Raw genomic sequence first — 27,342 nt, forward strand, 5'->3', positions numbered from 1 at the left:
CACAGACTGAGCTACAGGAGTCTGTTGGCTACAGTTAGCCCCTGCAGGCACACTTAGCTTTCCCCCACAAAACAACAGATCTAGTTTGTTGGAAAAAATATTGTATTTCCTGTAGTGCTCAAGGGAGTTTCGGGACAAGTTTCAGCTACTTTATGGCTTACTGAATAAAAGACCAGTGCTATATAACTCAGATTGCTTCTATGCATCTTCTTTTCTAAAACTGTGAACTTGGTATTAAAGTTGTCAGGATACTAAGCATTTTTATGATGATGAAATAGCAAGCCATGATCAAAATGTGAGCTGTAAGAGGGGCTAGGCGGAGTGCAGTGGCATTATAATGTTCCTTGTTTATAAAATTATATTATTATAATATAAAAGAAGTGGGTGCAGCTTTTTGTTTTCCAGTAAACATAGACAATGCTACGCTCAGACCTTCCGAGTGTCCCTATTTTCCAGGGACAGTCCTGGATTTACAGAATCCGTCCCGGTTTCTAATCCTGGAATGTCCTGCTTTTCCTTAGGGTAAAGGTAAAGGGACCCCTGACCATTAGGTCCAGTCGCAGACGACTCTGGGGTTGCGGCAATCATCTTGTTTTACTAGCCGAGGGAGCCGGCGTACAGCTTCTGTGTTATGTGGCCAGCATGACTAAGCCACTTCTGGCGAACCAGAACAGCACACGGAAACGCTGTTTACCTTCCCACCAGAGTGGTACCTATTTATCTGCTTGCACTTTGACGTGCTTTTGAACTGCTAGGTTGGCGGAGCAGGGACTGAGCAACAGGAACTCACCCCGTTGCGGGGATTCAAACCGCCGACCTTCTGATTGGCGAGTCCGAGGCTCTGGTCTAACCCACAGCGCCACCCATGTTCCTTGCTTTTCCTTAGGACATCCCTATTTTCATCAGAGAAATGTTGGAGGGTATGGGGTTAGGCAACCCTTGAGCCAAGGAGATAAGTAGCTATATAACCTTTATAATATATAACCTGAAAGCATCCCTGTATAGGGAAGTTTTTAAAAAATGTTTAATGCTTTATTATGTTTTTATATATGTTGGAAGCTGCCCAGAGTGGCTGGGGCAACCCAGTCAGCGGGGTATACACAGTATAACAATAACAATAGTAACAATAGCAACAACAACAACCCAGGCTCAATTGCACTGGCTGCCCAATTCAAAGCACCTGTTTTGACCCTTAAATGGCTCCGCTTGTTTCCTTTTTTTCTGGGAAAGGTGGCATGTTCAGGTAGCATGGTACAGTATGTCACCTGGCCACAAGCTCCCATTAACAGCTACACACAAGAGAAATAAGTCAATAAATATTTGTCCCTAATACTGTTGAAGTAAAACAGAGCACAAAAGCATGTCTTGCTATGTCCCTCTTACATCGCTTCCCTGTCGTCGTCCTCCGCACCTCTTTCCAATGAAAAGGATATGATGAAGACCACCAGTATTAACAGGAGAGAGAAAGGAAAGGCCCAGGTAAAGAATCTACAGTGGTACCTTGGGTTACAGACGCTTCAGGTTACATACGCTTCAGGTTACAAACTCCGCTAACCCAGAAATAGTGCTTCAGGTTAAGAACTTTGCTTCAGGATGAGAACAGAAATCATGCAGCGGCATCGTGGCAGCAGCGGGAGGCCCCATTAGCTAAAGTGGTACCTCAGGTTAAGAACAGTTTCAGGTTAAGAACGGATCTCCAGAAAAAATTAAGTTCTTAAGCCGAGGTAACACTGTATATCACTTTTCTCACTTCATTCAGAATGCATCACCTCATCATCATACCTCACAGAGCAGGACCGTCCAGACTGGGAGTGAAACTGGGGGTTTGCTGACACTCAAAGCTGAGCACTGAACGGATGCTCGAAGACACAGCTTGTGTCCTCTCTCAACTCAGTTCTTCTCACCTTGCAAAGGCCTCCCAGTTACACACTTAAGCGAAAATGCAGTGCTTAAAGGGTCACATGGACCTTCATTTTGCTTTTGCTTTTTTCTTTGTCTGGCTGGAGAGTGCGTTTGCCAGCGCCTCAGACCTCTCCTAAGCAGCTGCGCACACACAACACCCGTGAGGAAAAACACCCTCGCATCTGCTGTGTCATGACATGGGGTGAGGGACGGACGGCGACGGGAACAAAAAGAGACTGCCACATGCCCTGAACCTCTGCCAACAACAGCCCCCTCTCCTCCCCACCCACTCGAGCAGCCATTTCTTCTCGGTCCTCACACTGAATCTGCCTTTCTTGCTTGCACCAATTGCTGAGCCAGTGGACTGGCGATAATTAATCTCCTTTTGTGCAGGATTGTGATGTAGCCATTGATCTTGCAGGCTGCAGAGGGCTTTTGACAAGTGTTGTACAACCCAAACCCCACAGGAGGGGGAGGGAAAGCACCCCTCCTTCATCGCAGTTCATGGGTTTTTCCTCCCTCTGCCACATAATTAGATTTCTGGCAGATGAAAGCTGTTATTTGTTTGCAGCATGCATGCATGCGTGTGTGTGTGTGTGTGTGTGTGTGTGTACACCCCCCCTTCCGGAGGTTTTATTTAAAATTACGTATAAAAATATTTATATGCTACCAATGCATATAAAATATCAAGGTGATGTACGGCAACTTATACAGTATATGCAAGTTCAATAAAACATAAAAGACCATAGAAACAATACAAAACAATCATTAAAATGAGTGGCAAATCAAGAAACTGAAACTGCATTGGCATTTCAGCGTAAAGAGGTTGAGAGTTTCCTGAAGGTCACAGACAAGGATGTCTGCTGAATCTCTGTTGGAAGGGTGTTCTACAGTATAGGACCAGGGCAACACCAAGTTTTAGTGTTTAGATGCTTTAGTTTAGATGCTCAAAATGTTTTGAAACGTTTTGAGTTGGTTTTAATTGTGTTTTTAATGGTTTTTTGTTATTTAAAAAAGGTTATTTTAAACTGTATTGTTTCAACATTTTGATGTTTGTCACTCTGGACTCCTTTGCGAGGAAAGGCAGGGAAGAAATGTTGAAAGAAGAGGTGGAAACCAGTTGGGCCCCTGCAATACAGGAGATAACCAATAACGCTCTTGTAGATGATCACAGAGATTGAGCTTTGATGTTGCTGCAAGGGTTACTTTGCCAACGCCTACGAAACACTGGGAACACTTTTAAAGTGCCATATTAATGCTCAATATTATTTTGAGAGTAAAATTCAGTTTGCAACTGCAGGGATATTTGGGGAGGGTTTCTTGTTTTGCTTTTAAAGCATCAGTATACAGATATTCAGGATCCATGAATCTGTTATTTGGCCGCATGGGCATTAGTGATGATAAGTTATTATTTATATGCCACCCATCTGACTGGGTTGCCCAGCCACCCAACAAAAAATAATAATAGTAGAAGCACAATACAACATCACACACTAAAAACGTCTCCAAACAGGGCTGCCTTCAGGTGTCTTTCAAAAATCTGTTTGGCATCTGTTGGGAGAGCGTTTCACATGGTGGACTTGACTACCCAAAAGGCCCTCTGCCTGGTTTTCCTACTGATTTTAATAACAAGGGCAGGTCTGAAGACATAATGGGGAATGCCCATTTGGAAGTATCCCCAATAAGGAAGCCAATGGGAAAAAACTAGCTTATGTGGGCACTTCGGTATGCAGTGAATGTGTAGTGCTTTGGTATGCAGACCCATAATTGCTTCATACCATCCAAGCTTCCCCATATCAGCCTTTCTCACCTTGTGGGCTACAAGTCCCATCACCCCTAGAGAGCCAGTGTGGTGTAGTGGTTAAGAGCAGTAGTCACGTAATCTGGGGAACCGGGTTCGAGTCTCCGCTCCTCCACATGCAGCTGCTGGGTGACCTTGGGCCAGTCACACTTCTTTGAAGTCTCTCGGCCCCACTCACCTCACAGAGTGTTTGTTGTGGGGGAGGAAGGGAAAGGAGAATGTTAGCCGCTTTGAGACTCCTGAAGGGGAGTGAAAGGCGGGATATCAAATCCAAACTCTTCTTCTCTTCTTCTTCTTCTAGCCCTAGCCATTGGGATGATGTACAGATCTAGATAGAATGTATAGATCTGATAAAATGGGATCTAGAGTCCAACCTGGTTCTCCATCCCTTCCCGTAAGATCCTTTCCCATTTCTTCTGTTGGTGCCACTCTCTGCAGAAGATATGCATCTTCTCCAAGATACTAGGTTATTATTATTAGGTAAAGGTAAAGGGACCCCTGACCATTAGGTCCAGTCGTGGCCGACTCTGGGGTTGTGGCGCTCATCTCGCTTTATTGGGGGGGGGTGGATTCGAACCACCGACCTTCTGATCGGCAAGTCCTAGGCTCTGTGGTTTAACCCACAGCGCCACCCGCATCCCGTTGTTGTTGTTGTTGTTAGAGCAAAAGGAGATTAGCTTGCTTCCAGAGAGGCCCATGGAGTTGCCCTTTAAGCATCTACCATAACTAGGCAGCTTCAGAATACCTTGTTGTGTTTTTACGTTAATGAAAATAAAGCGACTTGGCCATAGGTGGAAAGAACAATTGTTCTAATAAGCAGAAAATGAGTGTCAGTCCCCTCAGACAGAATTACGATAGATGTCTCCCACCCTTCACACAAATACTTCTCTAGGTATTTGGTTGCCTCCCTCCCCACTTCACACACTGCTTTCTCAAACGCTCACCTCTATCTTGTTTCTCTGCATAATGTCGCTTAATAATTCCCAAAGGGGAAATGTCACACTTCCTGCCTTTGCTTTCCAGTTGGAACCCAGAATCCAATTATAAACCCATTAAACAGTGGTAAAACACTCTCTGTGGGGAGTATGTCTTTTTTTTTTTTAGAGCTACATTTGCAGTATCCATTTACAGCAGGATCCTGGAAGAACCGTTGTGCCAAGAGGTGTAGGCAAAGTTTATAAAATAATGACTGCCAGATCTCAACATTACGAGGCTGTCTCTCCCCCCCCCCCAACCTCCTTGTCCCTTCCCGCTCCTCACTCACCCATACCCCCCCCAAAAAAGTGGAGAGACTTGCTTGTGTTAAATGATGATTCTGTGCCACCCAAGCAATTAGGAAACATGTTGAACAATTAATTAGACTGGTGTTATTTGGACCATAAAGAGAAGAAAGACCCCAAACATTACTCTTTTAAGTGGTTTTAATTGAGAATGAGGACCCTCCATCATTACACTCCAAGGTCACATCTGCACTTGAAACACGTCTTTCCCCATGGCTTCCCCCAAAGAATCCTGGGGACTATAGCTTGTTAAGTTCCCAGGATGTCGGGGGAGAAACTATGTGCTTTAAAATGGTATGGATGTGTTCCAACTCCTATGAGGTCCAGCCCATACGGCTAGTGATAAGAGATTATGGAAGTTGGGGTTGAGCAACATCTGGCAGACTGCAGGTTCCATATCCCTGGTGTAGTTCCATATCCCTGGTGGCTGGCAGTGTATTCCCGTGTTTGTGTGTCTACCTAGGTGACAGCCATTGCTTGAGGAAATAAACTCTGAGGTGGGAAGCATACCCTCCAACACTTCTCCAATGAAAATAGGAACACCCTATTCAATAATAATAGTAATAAATTATTTATACCCTGGCCATCTGGCTGGGGTTCCCCAGTCACTCTGGGCGGCTCCCAACAGAATATTAATAAAATAATAATAAAAAAGCGACAAAACATCAAACATTAAAAACTTCCCTAAACAGGACTGCCTTCAGATGTCTTCTAAAAGTCAGATAGTTGTTATTTCCTTGACATCTGATGGGAGGGTGTTCCACAGGGCGGGTGCCACTACTGAGAAGACCCTCTGCCTAGTTCCCTGTAACCTCACTTCTCACAGTGAGGGAACCGCCAGAAGGCCCTCGGCACTGGACCTCAGTGTCCAGGCTGAATGATGGGGGTGGAGACGCTCCTTCAGTTATACTGGGCCAAGGCCATTTAATAATGATGATGATGGTGATGATGATGATGATGATGATGATGATGATATTAGTTATATCTTCCCCATCTGACTGGGTTGTCCCAGCCACTCTGGGTGGCTTCTAGCATACATAAAAACATAATAAAACATTAAACCTTAAAAAACTTCTCTATAGAGGACTGCCTTCAGATGTCTTCTAAAGGTTGTATAGTTACCGGTACTTATCTCCTTGGCTCGGGGTCGCATAAGTCCATATCCTCCAGAATTTCTCTGATACAAATAGGAACCATACCATCCATCCAGCATTTCTCCAATGAAAATTGGGACACCCTAAGGAAAGGAAAAGTGGAACATTCTGGGATCAAATCAGAAACCAGGATGGCTTCTGTAAATGTGGGACTGTCCCTGAAAAATAGGGACACTTGGAGCATCGGAGAAGGGATTGGTGAGCCCCCTCACTGGTGAGCCCCCAAATAGGAGATATATGAGTGGGATTTTTAGTAATTAGGTGCCACACATGCAAATGTTTGGGAGACTGGGAAAGTGAAGTGGTATTCTTGGAGAGAGAGAGAGTATTTAACCCTTCTTCCCTTTGTCCTCTCACCCCCACCCCCTTTGCTATTTTCTCTTTGTGGGGAAATATGACAAGCATCTCACCCCCTCTCCAAAGAGTTAACAGCAACTGGGGGAGAATCATTTAGCCTGGGAAAGGGAAAGAAAGAAAGAGTTAAACACCTTCTTCCAAGAATGCTGATCCCCCAATTTCAAAGCAATCATGCACTGTGTTATTTAGCTTTTTTAAAAAAATGCATCTCTCAGCCTCATTCCCCCTCACACCTGTGATGTGAGAACTGTCCAACTGGCCTCTCTTACAGCATTGTTGTAAGAACAATTGTGAACAATGTTTATGAAGTGGTTTGAGTGCTTAGGAAGAATGCTAATCAAATGCTGCGTTATTCGCCACTGAAATAATCCACCCCTCTGGTCCTCTCACGACTGAGGTTTAGCATTCACATGGTTAAGCGGAGAGTCGGGAGAGCAAACACCTTTCGTCGACTTTAATGGGCTACCACAGTACAGCCCATAAAGGTAAAGGGACCCCTGACCATTAGGTCCAGTCGTGGCCGACTCTGGGGTTGCAGCGCTCATCTTGCTTTATTGGCCGAGGGAGCCGGGTACAGCTTCCGGGTCATGTGGCCAGCATGACTAAGCCACTTCTGGTGAACCAGAGCAGCGCACGGAAACGCCGTTTACCTTCCCGCTGGAGCGGTACCTATTTATCTACTTGCACTTTGACGTGCTTTCGAACTGCTAGGTTGGCAGGAGCAGGGACTGAGGAACGGGAGCTCACCCCATCGCGGGGATTCGAACCACTGACCTTCTGATCGGCAAGCCCTAGGCTCTGTAGTTTAACCCACAGCGCCACCCGCGTCCCAGTACAGCCCATAGCAGCCCATAAATGCTGTGCAAGGATGCCTCGTGGGGGGAGGGGAAGCATACTGCAACCACTTGCAGGCGGGATCTGCTTCTAATAAGTTTTATCTAATCTTATCATCTATCGCAGTTGCTGCCAAGGCCTCGTCCAGCCCACGTGGCAGCATGGCCTTCAAGAGCCTTGCAATACAGAATTGCATGCCAAGCCTCTGCATGAGCATGCAAACCAGATGACCGGCTGGTGTAATGAAGCCCATTCACCAGGTGTCCCCCACCTGTGCAGAACCCCAATCCCCTAAGGTTCCATGTTCCTACTTTGCTCAGATTTCATTTCCTTCCCTTTCCTGTTGCTGCTTTAGGCTCCTCTCAATCTACATCTGGCACCGGCCCGACCACAAATTTGCATTGATCTCCTGCAGTAAGAAGTTTTCATTACTTGGCTAATAAAACGCAGCCCGCTCTTCATATCTACAAGCTTTTCGGCATTTGTGACATTTTCTGTGCAGGAAAGCAGCACTTGCTTCTTATCTGTGGTGCGCAGTCCAGGCAGCTGCCCTCAAGGATCCAGGTCTGTTACAGGGGAGCATCACACATTCCAGCACTCAAGGCACCGTATTTTGTACCTGACGGAAAGCGACGCTTCTGTCTTTTCTGTTCTTCTTGAATTCTTGCTGATAATCAGCTACTTTTTAGGGGAAAGCACTATAAGTATTATATTTATACCAGTCAGTCTTCTCTACCCCTGCCCCCAAAGTATCTTGGGAACTGTAGTTTGGTAAGGATGCTCAGAGTTCTGATGGCAATGTAGTTTTGTCATCTAAAAGTTTTTCCCCAATTCTGGGGCTGCAGAATTACTGTTAAATCAATTTAATTCTACAATGTAGATAAGCCCTTAATCTTTCTTCTTCTTTTGGTGCTGTTCCTTAACATCATTGAACTTATGTGCCTGCTCACAGGATAAAAGGGTAGATCCAAAAGTACAAGGAAGAAACAAATTGCTCCCTCAGAGTGACCAAATTGGGTAATTTTAGACGGTGTGTGGTATTCAATTTAGGGCTCATCCACTCTTCTGTTTTCCCTGTGCGTAGAATACAAAGTCTGAGAGGTTTCCCAGTTGTCCTGTGCCTTCTAGGCATGGGTCCAAGTCATTCTCTGTTTGCCTTGCCACTTTCCCTGGGAAAACCTGCTCTTTACCTCTGAATTGGAACAAACGTCAGTCTGTGGGAAACCCAATCAACATTTGCTCCAATGCAACAGTAAAGAGCTGGTTTTCCCGGGGGACGTGGGGAATGGTGGGAGAAGCCAGTCTGGATGAGCCCTAGATTTTACTCAGACTAAATCCACTGACATTCATAGGCTTAACTTAGTCATTAATTTCAATGGGTCTACTCTGAGTAAAACTTAATTGAATACCACCCTGTGAACTTTGTGGCCTTACAGGGATCCCTCCTTCTTAAGGGCTGTGTACACAACCTACATTTAAAGCACATGGCTTCCTGCAACGAATCCTGAGAATTGTGGTTTGTTAAGGGTGAAGGGAATTGCAGCTCCATTGGGGGTAAATTACAGGTCCCAGGATTCTTTGGGGGGTGTCATGCACTTTAAATGGATTGTTGTCTACATAGTCCATGGTCACAATGTGTGTTCCTTCACTGTCTGCAAAATGTGGTGAGCCAGCAAAATCACTAAAGGTTGAAAACAGAAAGAACTATTCCAAATACACTGAACTTACACCAAAATTTCTAGTTTTGTCATTCACATTTGGATTGAGAAATTTCAAAAGATTTTGAATGTACTGTTTATTGATCACTACATTCATAATGTGGGTGCTATACATTTGATTGCATGATTTCATTGTTTAGATTTTACAGAAGTTAAATATGAAACATCACGGATTGCTTACCTTCACATAAAATTATACACTCTACACTCACATACTATACCTTCTCCCACTAAGCAACCTTTTTCACCTTCCGTCCAGTTTTGAAGCCACCATCCTCTATTATTCTGCTGCCCCTTTTGCACCTCTACTTTCACTTTCACCCCAAATCCTGTGCCACTTCCTTCCTCCATTTTTGCACCCCACTTTCACCTTCACCCTCCTTTCCCTCCTCTCTCCTTTTCTCAACTCCTCCTTGCAGAAATACCTCCTCCTCTCTGCTCTAGCCAAAAATAAGTTCCAAGAGCAGTGGTATGAATTTTCCCTTTGATTCTGGAGAATTAGGAGATTTGCAGACTTGGTTCAGCAGAGAGGAGTGGAATGTCTTTCCTATCCGATAAAACCAGTTGTCCTATGATGAGAATTCTGACTGTTGCAATGCCAAGAGTTTTATTGTTATTTTTTATTTTTAACAATGAGATCTTTTCATTCCTTTGATCGTAAGGCAAGTGCTATAAGTCACATAGATTTTGAGGACAGTTTCATATTCTAAAAGGATACAAATCTTTGATAAAATAGGGTTTTTTTACACAGAAAATTAAAACAAACAAGCAGGAAAGAGTGACATTCTTTCTTTCTTTGAGATTTATTTCCTGTAATTTCAAGGAACCCAGAGTTTAACTCTTGTTGCATTTGTGAAGTAGCATTGATGTGAAAGGGCAACTTCATCCACTTAAAAACTAATTTGAGCATTACTGCCCAGTAGAAATGTGAGTTTGTATAGATACAGATACAAACGCACATTTATTTGGAATACTGATATGACATGTTATTGCCCTGAAGCTCTCAACATGAATTACAAAAGCTTCTGGCCAAAAAAACTCCCCACATCCAGGCCTTTTATCAGAAACAGAAATAACATGATCCCTATGGTGCCAGAATTTTTCAGGTGGCATTTCTTACCCACCTCCCTATTCTCTGCTGTTGACCTTTGCCCTCTGCCTGTTAGGCAACAGCACCCACTCATGTCCTCTGGGGTGAGCGAGTGGGCCTTAGCAAATGAATCTTGCTTAGCCCAAAATGGAGGCAAGTTTTCCATTGCTAGCAGTTGCCAGGCAACCGCTCCCACTCATGTCCTCTGAGGGACGGGAGTTAGGCTGAGCAGCTGGATCCCACTCTTTGCTATACTTTAAATGTATATATGTACTGGCACTTTTCAAGTTTTTGGGCGACTCTGGGGCAGGTCTGCTGTGACCCTTGCAAGCTAGAACACACTTCACAAAGCACATCTGTATGTTAGTCCACCAATACCTCAGTACAATCGCTTATTTTTCCTGTCTTTGTGAAACTCTGAAACGGGTGTTGTCACCGTCATCTAGCACCTTGTAAGTCGGAGGTTGGCAGCATTTTTGCAGGCCCAGGGGCACATCTGGAAATCTAAGAAATTGTTGTGGGCGCCACAACATTTGCATTTTGCAGAAGAAAAACTCAGAACCCCCCTTGTCCCTCAAATAGCAAACAAAACACCTACACAACCCCTAAAACAAAGACAAAAAAGCAGCCAACTCAAATAACAAACAACTCTATATCAAACATATAAAGCCCTGAAAACCTTTTTATATAATACATAGCTGGAGGCAGACTGTGGTGGAATCTACACACGTATAAAAGACACACGGTGAAAATGCTTTTCTAAATAAACGTTTTGAAGAATACATTGGATTTTGCTTGGCCATCTAGTGTCAAATTTGTATATTGCGCTTTAGAACCCATTTAAAGTGTTTTATTTGCAGCTATGTAGCTCAGTCCTGTGTTTGATCTTAAGTTATGCGGGCCTTTTTAAACTACACAAGCTACAGACAAACCGTAGGTTGTAACCCAGGTTTGTTCTTGGTTTACAGCTCTTCATTTGCCTGGAGGAGACAACCCACAAGCTAGGGCTGGGATGACATGCTAAAATAAACCATGGCTTGTCTCACAGGGCAGTAGCAGAACCAGAAGAGGACCACAGTCTCCTCTCTGGGAACCTGCATGCTTGCATGAAGACTGTGGTTTGATTTAACATTGCATGCGAGCACTGCAGCAATACTTCTGTATACCATTTTGTATTAGTCCAGAGAGTAGGAGTTGCTACAGTACTGGGGTGGAGGACACTTGTATGGCAACTCCCCATATATCATTGTCAGGTGGAACCTTTTTTTAAAGCCCCTTTGTAAATACGGAACAGTCTATAATCAGTTCCATTGTTGCAGAGGTGCCATTTCAGGTATTAAAGAGAAGCAAAAAAGAGATTTCAGTAGTGGAGGAGAACAAAGACTCTCAGAAAGGTCGAAAGACCCACTCCTGGATATCAAACCGGATGAAATTTCAGGAAAGTGGTGCATTTATGAGCACTGTTGTGATTTTTTGATACTTCATATGCACTAAAGATATATATGCTCCCGAGAATAAACATGTGGTCTAAAACATGGCTTACCATGTTATCTGAGTGCAAACTAAGGAAATCCATTCAGCTACTGTTCTGCAGTGTGTCCAAATTCCATACTTGTGCTGCAGTTAATACTGCTGCAAATTTGACATTACGATGCATATTGGTTCTCCTGCACCTATTAAATGCCAGCCTCCTGGATCTATTGGACACCAAGATTGTGAAGCTAAAATGGGAGGCAAGTTTTAAAAGTTAGGTCTGACAATGTGATTGTCACTATTTTATGTGTATAATGCACTTCTGGAATTCAATTATTGGAGCTGCAAAATTTAGCATTCCATTGGATAAATAACTTAGTGGGAGAAATATGCCCAGTGTTGGAAGGTTCATTGATCCAGCAGACTAAGCCTAGTTGGATGCTAAACTATACCTGATTCAAACACTTTCTCAGAGAGTGGATTATAAACTATTTTAATGGGCAATGGAGAGGGGCAGTTTCCTTCTCAAGTATAAGAGCTAGAACACTGTGGGTGAGGAAAATATATGTATGTGTGTAAATGTGCATTAAGGGAAAAAAGATCACGGGAACATTAGATTTTATGTTTCATTCTATGCTACAGTCAACTGAAATCTTTAATTGATTATAAACCAGTACTGCCAATAAATAAGTAAACTGGGAAGCTGTAGTGGCAAATCTGAGTTAAAATTATACTCAGGACCGCTTATGCACATTATAAAGAAACAAAGATGGGTTTGTCACCAACTGAACTCAATAAGAAGCTGCAACCAAACCCAGCTCTCGTTTGACAGGTATACATGTATGGTCCACAGGCTTTTCAAATGTCTGTTTGCCACATCCATCCTTTACATTAGGCACATCTAAAACATCTTAGGAGTGTGCCTAATAATATTGTGTATTAAGAGACCATTACAAATCTGATGGGCTGTTACAGTCTGTAGAGGCTGTAATCCCATACCCATGTGAGTAAGTACCATTGAACTCATTGCGACTTACTTCTGAGTAGACATGGAGAGGTATTCACTGTAAGGGAATTTTCGTTGCAAATTCACGCTTTCCTATTGGTCCAAAACAAAAGCAGTTTTCCATTTTTGTAGGCATGGTTCTGTTTTTTCAGCATTTTTTAATATAAAACTGAAACTGCTTCACAAAGTTTGGAAAACTCTATAATCCGGTTGATAGCTGGATTTTGATTTGCAGACCAGAAAATTTGGCTGATTTGTTTTAAAATGCAAACCAAACAAATTTCTCCCCTTATCACTAGCCCAGTGCATGTTTCCCTTTGGCTACAGTTACCAGGATCCTTGAGGGGAATCAATGGTTCTTGACCTAACCAGTTTCACAAGATTGGGGGAGGGGGGAGTCTGTATAAGCCCCCCTTTCATGGTCTTTGGAGGAAGGGTGAGATAAAAATCAGATCTGCTCTGATATATATGTTAGCAACAAGCATGATTAAAAGTAATATCTGGAATGTTTTCAATAGACAAACTAAGGATAAAATAGAGCCAAAAGTTCACCAAGTGCAGCTGTGGAACTGTGGTTGTGATCACTGGAATAAACCAGGCACCCCCAAACTCGGCCCTCCAGATGTTTTGGGACTACAGTTCCCATCATCCCTGACCACTGGTCCTGTTAGCTAGGGATGATGGGAGTTGTAGTCCCAAAACATCTGGAGGGCCAAGTTTGGGGGTGCCTGGAATAGACAGTATTGTAAATAAATATTTCTTGCATTTCTGGCATAAAGTAGCGACTTCCTACTATGCAAAGCAAACAGCATAGACTACAAGAGCATTTTACAATCATAGAATTGTAGTGTTGGAAGAGGACCATGAGGGTCATCTAGTTGAACCCCCTGTAATGCAGGAATATTTCACCCAATGTGGGGCTCAAACACACAACTCTATGATTAAGAGTCTTATGCATGTTCTACTGACTGAGCTATCCCTGTTTATCAAATAAGTCATTACTGAAGCACTGGACAAGTTGTTATTGAAGCACTGAAGTCTCTAGGTATGCATCAACCTGGAAGTATAGATATATTTTGGGTTTTATTTATTTTGATGTATAGAAAAGCATCCGTCTGCAATTCAGAATTAAAAGAGAGAGTATTATCCCAGCAAAGAAGCTGAGCCCTGCGAAATCGTTAAAAATCGTAAAACAGTGATTGATTATATCTGTTAGCCAAACAAAGTTCTTTATTCAATTCATGAGATCCCTTGGGACTCTATTCATGTAACAGAGCGCCTGTCAATGACTATTCACTATTCAAAATGCTTCAGTCATATGAAAATTGGGGTGGGTGTGGAATGAATGGGATCATCTGACTTTGTTGAAATAGCTAGTATTCACCACGCCAGTGTAATCTATCTTGACATAATCAGGTATTTCATAAAGTTCAACATGACATCAGAACAAACAATAAATTTAAGAGTGGCTTTCTTGCTTCTTAGACCAATTGTCAATATAGACCAATATCCTGTCTCCAACAGCAACCAATTAAGGATTTCTAGAGGAAATGTATAATAGCAATCTATTCCAGGCCTTGGCAATTGCCCTATTCTTATGGCAATGGTTTCCCGTTCTGCTTAGCATTTCCTGCTCTTAAACTGGGAACACTATTCAAGGACTTGTGAGGATTCAAAGCATTCTCTCCATGGCTGGCTACCAGTCATGATGGTTATGTTAGGGTTGCCATACACCTGGAATTTCCTGGACATAGCTGGAATACAGCAGTGTCCAGGCAAAAAAATGCTGAAATATCTGGGAACATCCGGACGTATGGCAACCCATGTCGGTAGATTTTGCTGAATTTCCTTAAAAATACCTCAAAAGTTGGGGAAATGTATAAAAGTGTGTCAAATATATGTTGGAAGTGTAAGGAAAAAGTGGGTAATTTTTTACACATGTGGTGGTCATGCAAAGCGGTAAAGGGCTTCTGGGAAATGATATATAATGAATTGGGGGAAAATGCTTAGGATAACTTTTATTTTAAAAAACCCAGAAGCTTTCTTATTAGGGATAACAGGAGATGAAATACCAAGAGATATCAAAAGACTTTTTATGTATGCCACCACAGCTGCAAGAATGTTACTGGCCCAGATGTGGAAAGAGCAGAAAGTACTAACAAAGGAAGATTGCATTTTAAAAATGATGGACTATGCAGAAATGGCAAAGTTGACCATCAGGATCAGACATCAGAATGATTAAAAAAACTAACAAAATTTGTAGAATACCTAAAAACCCATTGTAATTACATAGAAACATTAGCAGGACTGTTATAACATTTGTGATGCAAAGAAAATACTAAGATATAAAAATGGAAGAAGCAAAGAGTTAAAAAAGTATAATCAGATGCATAGAATTAAAGTTAACTTTGGAAGCCAGGGAGGGGCGGGGGGAAGTCTGTGGGGTAGGAATGACTTAGTATTGTATAAATGGAAATATATGAAAAGGATGGAAATAACATTGAAAACCTGAAAATAAAAAAGCTCAAAAACCGCTACAGCTTTGGTCAAAAAATTGTGTCCTGATTTTCACTTTTTTTAATATGTCAACCCTAGGTTATGTATTAGCATTATGTATTAGATTAGTCGCACCAACAGGGTAAAGAACAGCTTTTATCCGTGGGCTGTTAGGCTGCTGAATGAAAAGATAACAACAGGGCGACTGGCTTTCGGGTTTGGTGGGTGTGCGACAGTAAATGAGGGGAATTAAGACTAAGAGAGCTGAGTGGGGGGTGTTCGTGCAGTCTCACTGTGTACAAGTTGTACAAGTGACAATAAAGTATTTCAGTTTCAATGTACTAGTATATTCAGCATTGGAAGCAAGAGTCCTCTAGATACAATTGCTGAAGAACACAAGTGGGTTGGGTGCTCTTGTGTTCAGGACTGGGCCATTGTGTTGTGCACATCGCCACTCCACCTGTGTTGGCATTTCTTATTTGGCCATAATGCCTCAACAGGGCTTAAATTTTCACAGAATCTCCCTAGATAAGTAAGCTGCCACCATCTGTACATTTACCCAGCCTTCTGCTTAAATATCATGGAATCACAGAACCATAGAGTTGGATCATCTAGTCCAATTTTCTGCAATGCAGGAGTAGGCAGCTGTCCCATATGGGGATCGAACCTGCAACCTTGGCGTTATCAGCACCAAGCTCTAACCAACTGCTATTCAGTTTGGAAACTTTGCATTCTAAGTATCTTTTTTTCCCGTGTCTCATTGATATCTGTAGACCTTTAGTACACAATGACCCTGCTTCTATCCGCCATGAACTACCACAGATATGTTGCCTCTGGGACTGCCTAGAGGTAAAGGTAAAGGGACCCCTGACCATTAGGTCCAGTCGCGGCCGACTCTGGGGTTGCGGCGCTCATCTCGCTTTATTGGCTGAGGGAGCCGGCGTACAGCTTCTGGGTCATGTGGCCAGCATGACTAAGCCGCTTCTGGAGAACCAGAGCAGCGCACGGAAATGCCATTTACCTTCCCGCTGGAGCGGTACCTATTTATCTACTTGCACTTTGACGTGCTTTTGAACTGCTAGGTTGGCAGGAGCAGGGACCGAGCAACGGGAGCTCACCCCGTCGCAGGGATTCGAACTGCCGACTTTCTGATCGGCAAGTCCTAGGCTCTGTGGTTTAACCCACAGCACCACCCACGTCCCTCTGGGACTGCCTATTGGAGACTAATTGGAAACTTCACTTGGGACAAAAGATAATGGCTAGGTTACTAGTACGTTGGCAGTAGTGCTAGGAACATAGTCACCAGTGTGGCAACAGCTCCACAGGCTTCCCATCTGTTTCCATGAATAGTTTGAAGGGTGGAACGTAACATTTCAAGCCCTTAGTGGAAGGATATGAACCTTTTTCAGACACATTTGGTTGCCCACCCCTTTCAGAAGGGAAGAGTGTGGTGACCAGGAAAATAGTGTTTTGGGGATGCTGCTTTCCTGGGTAGTCTGTCTGGCACTGTGTGGTTAAGCAACCAAATTTATTTTATCAAACTTCCTTACCATTTTTAGTGCAATTGCCTCACAGGACAATGGTTAACAGACAATCCTACTCAAAAGCAAGCTTCATAGAATCCAGGTGGACTTGGGTGCCAGGCAAGTGTGCACAGGATTTCAGCTAAACAGATTTGGCATTTAGTAAGCAGCAATTTTATCCGCCGAGATGTTTTGTCTTTTCAAAAATGTGTTTTATAAAACAGCGCGTGCAAGCAAACACAGCCCACGTTGCTTTGGTTGCTGGTATTTCTGTTCTGCTGCCATTTGGTTTTCTTTTTATATGTTGTCTTTTCAATTTGCCCTTGCTTTTATTAATATTTACTGCATATCAGTTTGAAAACATTTAAAATTCAAAAAGTGCAACATACATTTTCTGAAATGTATTAAATGAACAAATGAATCTATAAAAAGTAAAGGGACCCCTGACCATTAGGTCCAGTCATGGCTGACTCTTGGGTTGTGGCGCTCATCTCGCTTTATTGGCCGAGGGAGCCGGCGTACAGCTTCCGGGTCATGTGGCCAGCATGACTAAGCTGCTTCTGGCGAACCAGAGCAGTGCACAGGAACGCCATTTACCTTCCCGCCAGAGCGGTACCAATTTATCTACTTGCACTTTGTGCTTTCAAACTGCTAGGTTGGCAGGAGCAGGGACCGAGCAACGGGAGCTCACCCCGTCACGGGGATTCGAACCACCGACCTTCTGATCGGCAAGTCCTAGGCTCTGTGGTTTAACCCACAGCGCCACCCGCGTCCCAAATGAATCTATAAGGAGGCATAATTTCCCACTGAATTGAGCGGACTTGTTCCAAACTAAGTTATATACATAGGTTTGAGGACTTGTGCTTCCTTGCCACCAGCCACTTGGAGCACTCATGAGAGATTATGGGCTGTATTCAGGGCTTTTTTTTCAGGGGAAACTCGCTTGAACTCAGTTCTGGTACCTCTCAGGTGGGTGCCATTGCCATTCTAAGAGAAAGAAGGGGGCTTCCATGGTGAGTTCCAGCACCACTTTTTCTAGAAAAACAGCACTGGGCCTGTATTCAATAAAACGTACCCAGACTAGACCTGAAATTAATGAACATAAGTGTGCCATGCTACTTAACTTCAGTTACAGATAGGTAGCCGTGTTGGTCTGCCATAGTCAAAACAAAAAAATTTTTTTCCTTCCAGTAGCACCTTAAAGACCAACTAAGTTAGTTCTTGGTATGAGCTTTCGTGTGCATGCACACTTCTTCAGAATCTGAAGTATCTGAAGAAGTGTCTTCAGAATCTGAAGTATCTGAAGAAGTGTGCATGCACACGAAAGCTCATACCAAGAACTAACTTAGTTGGTCTTTAAGGTGCTACTGGAAGGAAAAAATTTTTTTTACTTAACTTCAGTGAGTGTTCTTTGAGCAGAATACAATCCACTCTCTCCAAGTTATGGTTGTATTGAAATCCATGGACGTTACTAAATTAAGTCCATTGACCTCAGTAGATCTGTTCTGAATATGGCTTAGTTGGCTACAAACCAAATATATCAAATGAAGCCTGACTTAATGGTACATGATGTGGTTGGGTTCTTGATGTACCAAATATATGGGGCACATCCTTTTTCTTTATGATAAGGACAGAACCAATACTTGGTTTCTGCGCCATTTGGAGATGGTTCCTGATCTTGCAACAGCAAAATCAGCCTAACAAATGGGAAATGAATTTGCAACACACACACACCCCGGACTAATCTTGCACATTTCTTCTTCTTTTGTAAAATAATTATTAAAGACCATAATCTTATTGTGAACTGAGCATGTGAACTCCCAAAGAAGATTAGTTGAGTTCCATTCATGGAAGTATACAGCCTGTTCCAGTAATATAAACTGACCCCTGAAGCAAAAAGGTTCAGACTCATTAAGAAAGCTCTTCCCCATCACCCCTCCCAAGAGGGAGATGTACATAGCTTTCCACACTGTGCTCATCTAGGAAGGAGGCAGCGGAGAGACGAGCCCAGAATAACACTGTCGTCTGCAATCTGTAGATATGAGTATATCAAATAATTAACCTTTCCCATTAATGGCTGGGTTTGTCAAGAAAACACAGTGAGTTAATATTTGTGCTGTTTAAATATTCATTTATCCATATCTCTGTTTGCTATTGGCCCTCCAAAGAGCGTGTGTCGGATTTGTCGTACATCCAGGCCAAATGCGTAATGAATGACCTGTTATGGGCATTCTTGGGGCAATGCTGATTTGGACCACTTCAAGTCACACGATTTGCCTTTTTTGTCACTGGAATTAAAGTGCCAATTTGATTTTCCGCAGATTAAAATCCCCCTCCTTAACTGTTTCATGGCTACTGTTCAGATTTCCGACCAGTGCGGCAACTTTGCAGTTCTGAGTGGCAAATGATTATTATGTTGTTCGGCTGACTAGAGAGAAGAAGAAGAATGGATTGGGAAGAGGTTAACCATAAATGCCAACAAGGAAGAGACCAACTTTGTGCAGGTCCTTATAACTCTATCCTGTGTAAGCATCCTAGAATGACTTTACACGTATTGAAAATAATGCTCTCCAAAGTGAAATTTGTCAGGTGCTGTTTGTGTCTTTTGCCAGAAACTGAAGGCACTTTTATTTTCATGGGTTTTCAATGTGCAACACCTAGTTTCATTCCTGCCAGTTTAAATGTGTGACATCTTTTACCTCTGCCCACGTTTTAGGTTTCTTTCCTTGCTTCTTCTATTGCATATCTCTGTGTTTTTTTAATTGTTTGTTGTTGCACTTGCAATTTTATTGATTATAGTATATGGTCTTATTATTGTTCTGCACACTGCTCTGGGAACTTTTAGTAGAAAACACACACAGAGAGACACACAAATGGCTTTAGGTCAAAAACTGCATTGCAGTTCAGGCTTTAGTGAGGATAAACAACTGTAGCATTGTTAGAGCATTACAGTGGCAGTCTTACGCACATTTACCTGGGAGTGAGCTCCTTGAACACATGAGGTCTTACTGTAGAGTAAACGTGCATAAGTTTGCACCCCATGGTTGCCGCTCAGGGCCATCTGTCTCTGAGCTCTTTGCTCTCCTACTTTTAAGGCTTGCCGGGTTCCGGGAGATGGTGGGTCTGGAATGCTTTCTAGTGATAACGTGTCAGCCAGCTGCTCTGCCTCTGCCTCCATCTCCTCCTCTCCCATTCCTTCTCTGACCAGTCCCTGACAAGTATCTAGACCAACATCCAACCAGCAAGGATATCCTGAGAGGATATGGGAGATTTTCACTCGTGCTTGGTGCAAATTTTGACTCATTGCTCCATTATTGTATGTCACCCATCTGGAGTCAAACAAACAAGACAGAAAACACAAGCCTCGTGTGACATTTCAAGGTGTACTCAGCCTCCAGGAAATTGAAAAGCTTTAGTTTGGGCATAGATTCCAGCCCCCTTGAATTTAAAGCGCTATAAATCTTGAAAGCTGAATCACTGGCTCACCCAGGCTTATTTTTCCAAGGGGACCAGAATCTTTATTGGGGAAGCTTCATAAGCTCAGTGGGAGAGCACAAGGTTTAATGGATCTCAGGGCCAAACTACATACTATACCAGAACTCCTTATATGAAACTTCCAGAGTCTTTTTCTTTTTGTATAAGTGGCTGCAAGGCCCTCACATTGGATGTCGGGGGGCAAGGAAAGCTGTACAGCCATGCTCCCCCCATGAATACCTGCACCATGCCTATGACATGTGGAGAGAGCTACACAGAGTCAACTACTCAACTTGGAAGCTGCACCCCAGAGCCTCATTTTATTCTCTGAATCTCACCCGGCAGCAGCCTGCATTATAAAAATGGGATCTGCCAGCGCTATTTTAAATAAAGCCAGTTGGAAGGCTTAACACACACACACACACACTCATTCTGGAAGACACATCTATCAAAAGAAAAATGCTATTTGAAGTTAAGAACATATTTTATCCTGTTTGTTTGAAATGCTTTGCCTTCATGGCTGAATCAGAGACCTTTTCTAAACAGAGATGCAGAAGCTCAGGAGAATAACAATTATAGCCAACAGCAGACAGCAGAGAACGTTTCTTGTCTAAAGCAGACAGGCTCCAGTTTCAACTTTCAAATGCCAATATAGCCTGCCTGACCCCGGCGATAAAGACCTTTGTATGGAAAGGCTAAGCAAAGTTTCTACTTGCAATTTTTTTGGGGGGGGGGTAAAATGAATGCTTTAAATGGACTCTTAGTTTGTGACATAAGTTGAACATTTCCAGGGGAGTAGCGGTATTTAGTGGTCTTTTGCAGCGGAAACTACAAATGGTCCCTCCAGACTGGCGTGTCTCCCCCTCCTCGCCCCCTGCCAGGGCACATTCTGCACCATGTCATTGATGCAGTAACAGTACACTCATGGTAGGTGCATACTGGATCCCAGACCCTCCAAGTGTCCCTATTTTCCAGGGACAGTCCCTGATTTACACAAGCTGTTCTATTTTCTGATTTGATCCTGGAATGTCCCACTTTTCCTTAGGACGTCCATATTTTCATCAGAGAAATGTTGGAGGGTATTGTATGGAAGTCCCTATTTTCATCGGAGGGTATGGAATAGTGCGATCACTGAGCCAAGGAGATAAGTAACTATACAACTTTTAGGAGATCTGAAGACAGCCCTGTATAGGGAAGTTTTTAAATTACGTTTTTATATACAGTAGTACCTCGGGGTACAAACATCTAGCGTTATAACACTTCGGGTTACAGACTCCGCTAACCTGGAAGTACAGTGGTACCTCGGGTTACATACGCTTCAGGTTACATACACTTCAGGTTACAGACTCCGCTAACCCAGAAATATTACCTCGGGTTAAGAATTTTGCTTCAGGATAAGAACAGAAATCGTGCTCTAGTGGTGCGGCGGCAGCAGGAGGCCTCATTAGCTAAAGTGGTGCTTCAGGTTAAAAACAGTTTCAGGTTAAGAACAGACCTCTGGAACGAATTAAGTACTTAACCTGAGGTACCACTGTAATACCTCGGGTTAAGAACTTTACCTCAGGATGAGAACAGAAATCGCGCACTGGCGGTGCGGTGGCAGTGGGAGGCCCCATTAGCTAAAGTGGTACCTCAGGTTAAGAACGGTTTCGGGTTAAGAATGGACCTCTGGATCGAATTAAGTTCGTAACCAGAGGTACCACTGTATGTTAGAAGCTGCCTAGAGTGGCTGGGGAAACCCATTCGGATTGGCGGGGTATAAATATTATTAATTATTATTATTATTTCTTAAACAGGACATTCCTGTTTTCATCAGAGAAATGTTGGAGGGTATGGGATCCACACATCATTCCATTTTATTAGTTGTTCTGTGGTGGTTTCTTTCAATGTTAGTGTAGTTTTCCTGCATTGCAGGGGGTTGGACTAGATGACTCTACATTTCTATGATTCTATTGCGATCTGGGGTGTATACTTGGGGCGCATTCAAATATTGGGTTTATTGTGTTAGTTTTATAAGCTAGTGCCTGCCTTGGTTTCTCCTGTTCCTTTTTACCCTGCGCTGTATGTTGCATTAGGGAACAATGGGTTTTTGAAGCTAAACATGCTAAACCTCATTCAGACCAGTCGATGTGATGTGACACAACAACGGATGCTATCAAGACATGTTGCCATCCTTTATTCGCATGTGCACTTCTCCCATGACTTACCAACGCAAATGGGGTGAAAAGGGTTCCCTACCCGTTTTATGGTCACACATGCACTCACTGCTGAAAATTCTTTAAATCCACTGGCCCCTTGAAAGTCTCTAGATTCCCTGCCCCTCACCTCACTTTCATGCGGGACAAACAGTTCTGGGAAAGGGTGGGCTATTGATGCACAACATTTCCGGTGCAACATCCTTTTTTATTGTCTGTGTAAAGAACTATGAAGGGGACACGGGTGGCACTGTGGTCTAAACCACAGAGCCTAGGGCTTGCCAATCAGAAGGTTGGCAGTTCGAATCCCCGCGACGGGGTGACCTCCAGTTGCTCGGTCCCTGCTCCTGCCACCTAGCAGTTCAAAAGCACGTCCAAGTGCAAGTAGATAAATAGGTACCACTCTGGTGGGAAGGTAAACGGCATTTCCATGCGCTGCTCTGGTTTGCCAGAAGCGGCTTAGTCATGCTGATCACATGACCCGGAAGCTGTCTGTGGACAAACGCCGGCTCCCTCCCTCAGCCTATAGAGCGAGATGAGCGCCCAAAACCAGTTGTCCGCAACTGGACCTAACAGTCAGGGGTATCTTTACCTTTACCTAAAGAATTATACAGAAATTCTGGTTTTAGTATGCTGGCTGTTTGCCATAATAAATATTGATGATGATGATGATGATGATGATGATTATGATGATGATGATGATGATGAACATCTTTGGGTGCAACAGTTGCTGAGAGTAGGGAGATTGCATGCAGGCATATGAGGCCTTCTTCCCCGATTCCTTTACAAACTGTGAAAAGGCAATGTCCAGATCAAATAGATTTACAAAGTCTGATCAGAACTGCACAACATCAGGGCGCGCAAAATGTCTTACAAGTCTCCACAAATGTCCAAGCTAATGATTTCATTACCTTGCTGATTAGGAATATTGGCGGATTCCCTTGCGTTTCGCTGCTTTAATAATGAGAAAATAATAAAGATTTTGCATTCATGCAGCAGTTTCCATTGAGGCGAGGATTTTCAGTTAAGCCTTTGAGTAACTCCCTGGGGAAGACAGAAAATATCCTAATTAAGCAGATGGCCTGGTGAAGTGCAGGCAGGTTAGTGGCACCAGAAACGCACACTACAATAGGCCTGTTGTTCAGCTGCGAGGTTTTCTGACCTTTCTCGTTTTGAAGGGTTGTCACTTGTCCCTCAGCCCATGAGCCTCAGAAGATGCACCAAATCTCCACAGTATCCCTTAATTTAAACATTAACCAGGAAATCCTAACAGCTTCACTGCTTCGTCATTGGGGGGTGGGTGGGGCACAGCTGGGTAGAATTTTGCCAAAGGAATTAAGAGCATAAAACCATATAGTGGTGGGAAACTTTGTTAGGTAGGCTACATGTGACACCATTCAATTTTTGACAGACATGTTAGGATGCTAGGGATGTTTCAAGACAATACCGAGGCACTAGCAGACATTATTTCCTTATATCAGGGTGGGGATATTTCCCCTTACATCTAGGTAAAAAGGTAATGTCTAGTGTTTCATTCATTCAAGGGTAGTGCACCCAGAGCCACATACCAGGGCTGCGAGGGGTAGAAATGCAATTGCGTTCACATTCAGATCTTATCAACTTATCAAATCCGTGCTTTCCAAAACAATACACGAACCAAAATAAAAATCTCCCCCTTTAAGAATTTTGCAATGTAGTTCCTGAGCCAAGTTATGTGTACATTAATGCACATACAATTTTTGTATTGTTTCTGCAAAACAATTTTTGTATGTTATTTTAACTTCGTAAAGTCTCCTACAAATGCATGTATTAGTTAAGATAACATACACAAATTGTTTTGCAGAAAATGTTTGTGGTAGGGAAAATTACCTAAAAATGTGTATTTAAGGAGAAATTTGCACTCAAATGCTGCAGAATCATCATAAGGACTTTTTTAAAAAACTAAAACAGACCAACCACATACTGATGTGAAAATGTGGAGAACCAAAATTAAGACTGGAATAATGGAGAGAAAACAAAACGGACAGATTTGCCCATCCTTAGCAGCCACCCCCTGTCTCTGCCCCCTCTTTTTTGTTCCTGCCACCCCCTCCCCCCCATGCATCATGGAAATAGAGGGGGGGCGTCTAGCACATAGAAAGAGATTGCTTTGTCCCTCCTGTGGCAGATCAGTTTGCTTCCATCCTTCATAGAGGAGACAGAAGCTTCTCTTTCACCTGACCCTGATCTTAGAAATGCAATGAAGAGGAGGGCTTTGGCAGGAAAAGAAAGAGGCAGCGCTGAACAAGAGGGATGCTGGGGCAGAGATGCCAAGGACAATGCAGGAACACATTGCAGGCTGGATTTGATCTGAGGGCCAGTGATTCTGCACCTGTGGCTCAGGCCATAGTTCTTTCTTGCTAAGAGTCACTCAAAGGCACGAGCGTTTTGGGTGGGAAAGTAGCCGGGCCTATTTTTATGTGGCAGTTCCGTTGGCATTTTGATAAAAGGAGAATTTCCAGGATGCTTAGATCCAGATTTGAGGCAAATACTCTTTGGTGAGGGAACCCCAACAGAAAATTATAATCACAGAACAAGTGGAGATGTAGGCTGTTAGACCTTTAAAATATCCCCTTCTAAGTTGTTTCCAAAGTTTCCCACTTCCCTTAGCATAGAAAAAGACCACATGTTTGGTAAGTTAAAAATGGTTTACTTACAAACTCTTCAAAGGTCTGATTCATGTGCTTTTCCATACAGCAGCAAGAAAAGAAAGCTTAGTTTCAAAAATGAAGAGAGTTTCTAAATTATTTGTATAGAAACACAAAGATGACAGTAGATAATTTTAATAAATAAGAATAATAAAACCACATGGTCTAAGCTTGGAGCATCTAGCTCAGGCATCCTTATAGGAAGGGTTCACATGTAGTAATTGTGGGAAGTGGGAGAACAAATAGTTTGGTAGCTTTTCCACCCAATGAACAATTGAAAAATAACTGGCCTACATTTTCTGGTCAGCTCTAGGTTCCCTCTCTGTCAAGCCACTAGTTTTCCCACTCCATCCTCAGATGCAATGTGAGGCTTTTCAGCATTCTCTCTGCTCTCCTTGCCTTTCTGCTTCCTCCCATGTGTCACTGGATAGCCTACCTGGAGCACTAATTCCAGTCAGTCCTTAGGCCTTTATGGAGGTTAGCTCCTCAACTCAGCTGGTGGCAGTCATAGTAGCAACAACTCTAGCAATAATACACATACCGTATTTTTCGCTCTATGAGACGCACCAGACCACAAGACGCACCTAGTTTTTGGAGGAGGAAAACAAGAAAAAAAATATTCTGAATCTCAGAAGCCAGAACAGCAAGAGGGATCGCTGCGCAGTGAAAGCAGCAATCCCTCTTGCTGTTTTGGCTTCTGGGATAGCTGCGCAGCCTGCATTTGCTCCATAAGATGCACACACATTTCCCCATGTTAGGAGGGAAAAAGTGAGTCTTATAGAGCAAAAAATACGGTAATTCACAAAGAGCCTAAGGTTCAATCTCCAAGCAGCGCTTCTAGCTGGGCCTGGAAAGACTTCTCACTGAGACTCCTTCAAAGACACTCAGTCAGTGCAGACATTACTGAGTTTAATGGACTTGGTATAAGGCAGTTTCTTAAGATTACTGTGCCATTCAATGACCAGTTCTTCCCTGTCAACAGCTAGCAGGTATTTACGCATTCTGTGACATCACTGTAACTCATGAGAGGGAGATCTGAAGAAGGCAACAGTACCTTTTTAGTTTATTACACACACACACACACCAGTCTATGGATTTTTCATGACAGGACATGAGTTTCTGACCTTTCTGGTGGAAAATAAGCTGCAGGCAAGGTGGAGAGAGCAACCCCCCCCACACACACACCAAGTGTGATTTTCTTTTTATCCAAACCTTTATAGAGCAGTTATGCTGGCTGGAACAGATCTGCTCTTCCAGATCTACAGTTTTCTTCGCTGGTCAAATTATGGCATTTCCGAGATGACATCTGGCTTGATTAGAAGATCCACTCACCCTCCACATCACCTGTAGCCATCATGATAGCCATTTTGCAAATTATATATTTATATTTTGATGTTTATATATTTCTGTTTTCATGCTTATTTTCACAAGGACCATACCACTCCTTCTTCCGTATTATTGACGCCGTGTAATTTCTGTTCCTCTACTAGATTTGAGCTCAACCTTATTTCGAGGATCTAGCCTTTCAAGGCTATAAGCAGTATTCCAAATAAATAAATGTTTAAATATTTGCACGACAATGCACAGTAGGCAAGCAAGACTGTTGCTTCCCATATGCCTGATGATCCTGTGCTCCCTATATGAAATTATGAACAAATGAAAGAGCAAGAGGAATGTGACTTTCCTCCTGCAGACTGTATCCACCAGCCCCATGCAGCTGCTTTTGGTTGGGCTAAAATATCTTGAAATTGCTATTGTGTGCAAACACATCCAAGATTCTATTAAAGATCTTGCCATTTGCAGAGAGGGTGGTGGTGTATGTTTCCCCACCACCACCACTTTAATTTATGATATGGTCTATATTTAATAATAAGCTAGAAGACCGGTTTCTTCTGTTGTTGTTGCTTCTCCAAACCCACCACCTACCCCGTAAAATTGTGTGTATGTCATTTGCTGCTTGTGAAAAGCAGGTGTTCTCAAGCCAATTGGAACAAATCCTTGTTTTGAAATGCAAATGACTTTCACAGCGTCTGCATAGTTTGAGATAAAGCAGGCCAACAATGAATTAATCCTTGTTCAATGCAGTTCATTATCTGGAGACTATGACCAGGGCAGCTTTATATTTGAATCAGAACAGTGGGACACCAACAGGTAGAGGTCTCCTTCTCCCTCCAACCAGCTATTCCAATGAATCTGCTTTTGGAAAACTGACTTACAGAGAAATAACTCTCCCTCTCTCTCTCTCTCTCTCTCTCTGTCTGTCTCCTGTGTCTGGCCCTCCTGATATAAATCTACTCCCAAAATATCACATTCAGATATGACATAAAGGGCATTACTGTTGAAAATGGGCCA

Source organism: Podarcis filfolensis, assembly GCF_964270895.1.
Source record: "Podarcis filfolensis genome assembly, chromosome: 3".
Classification (NCBI taxonomy): Eukaryota; Metazoa; Chordata; class Lepidosauria; order Squamata; family Lacertidae; genus Podarcis; species Podarcis filfolensis.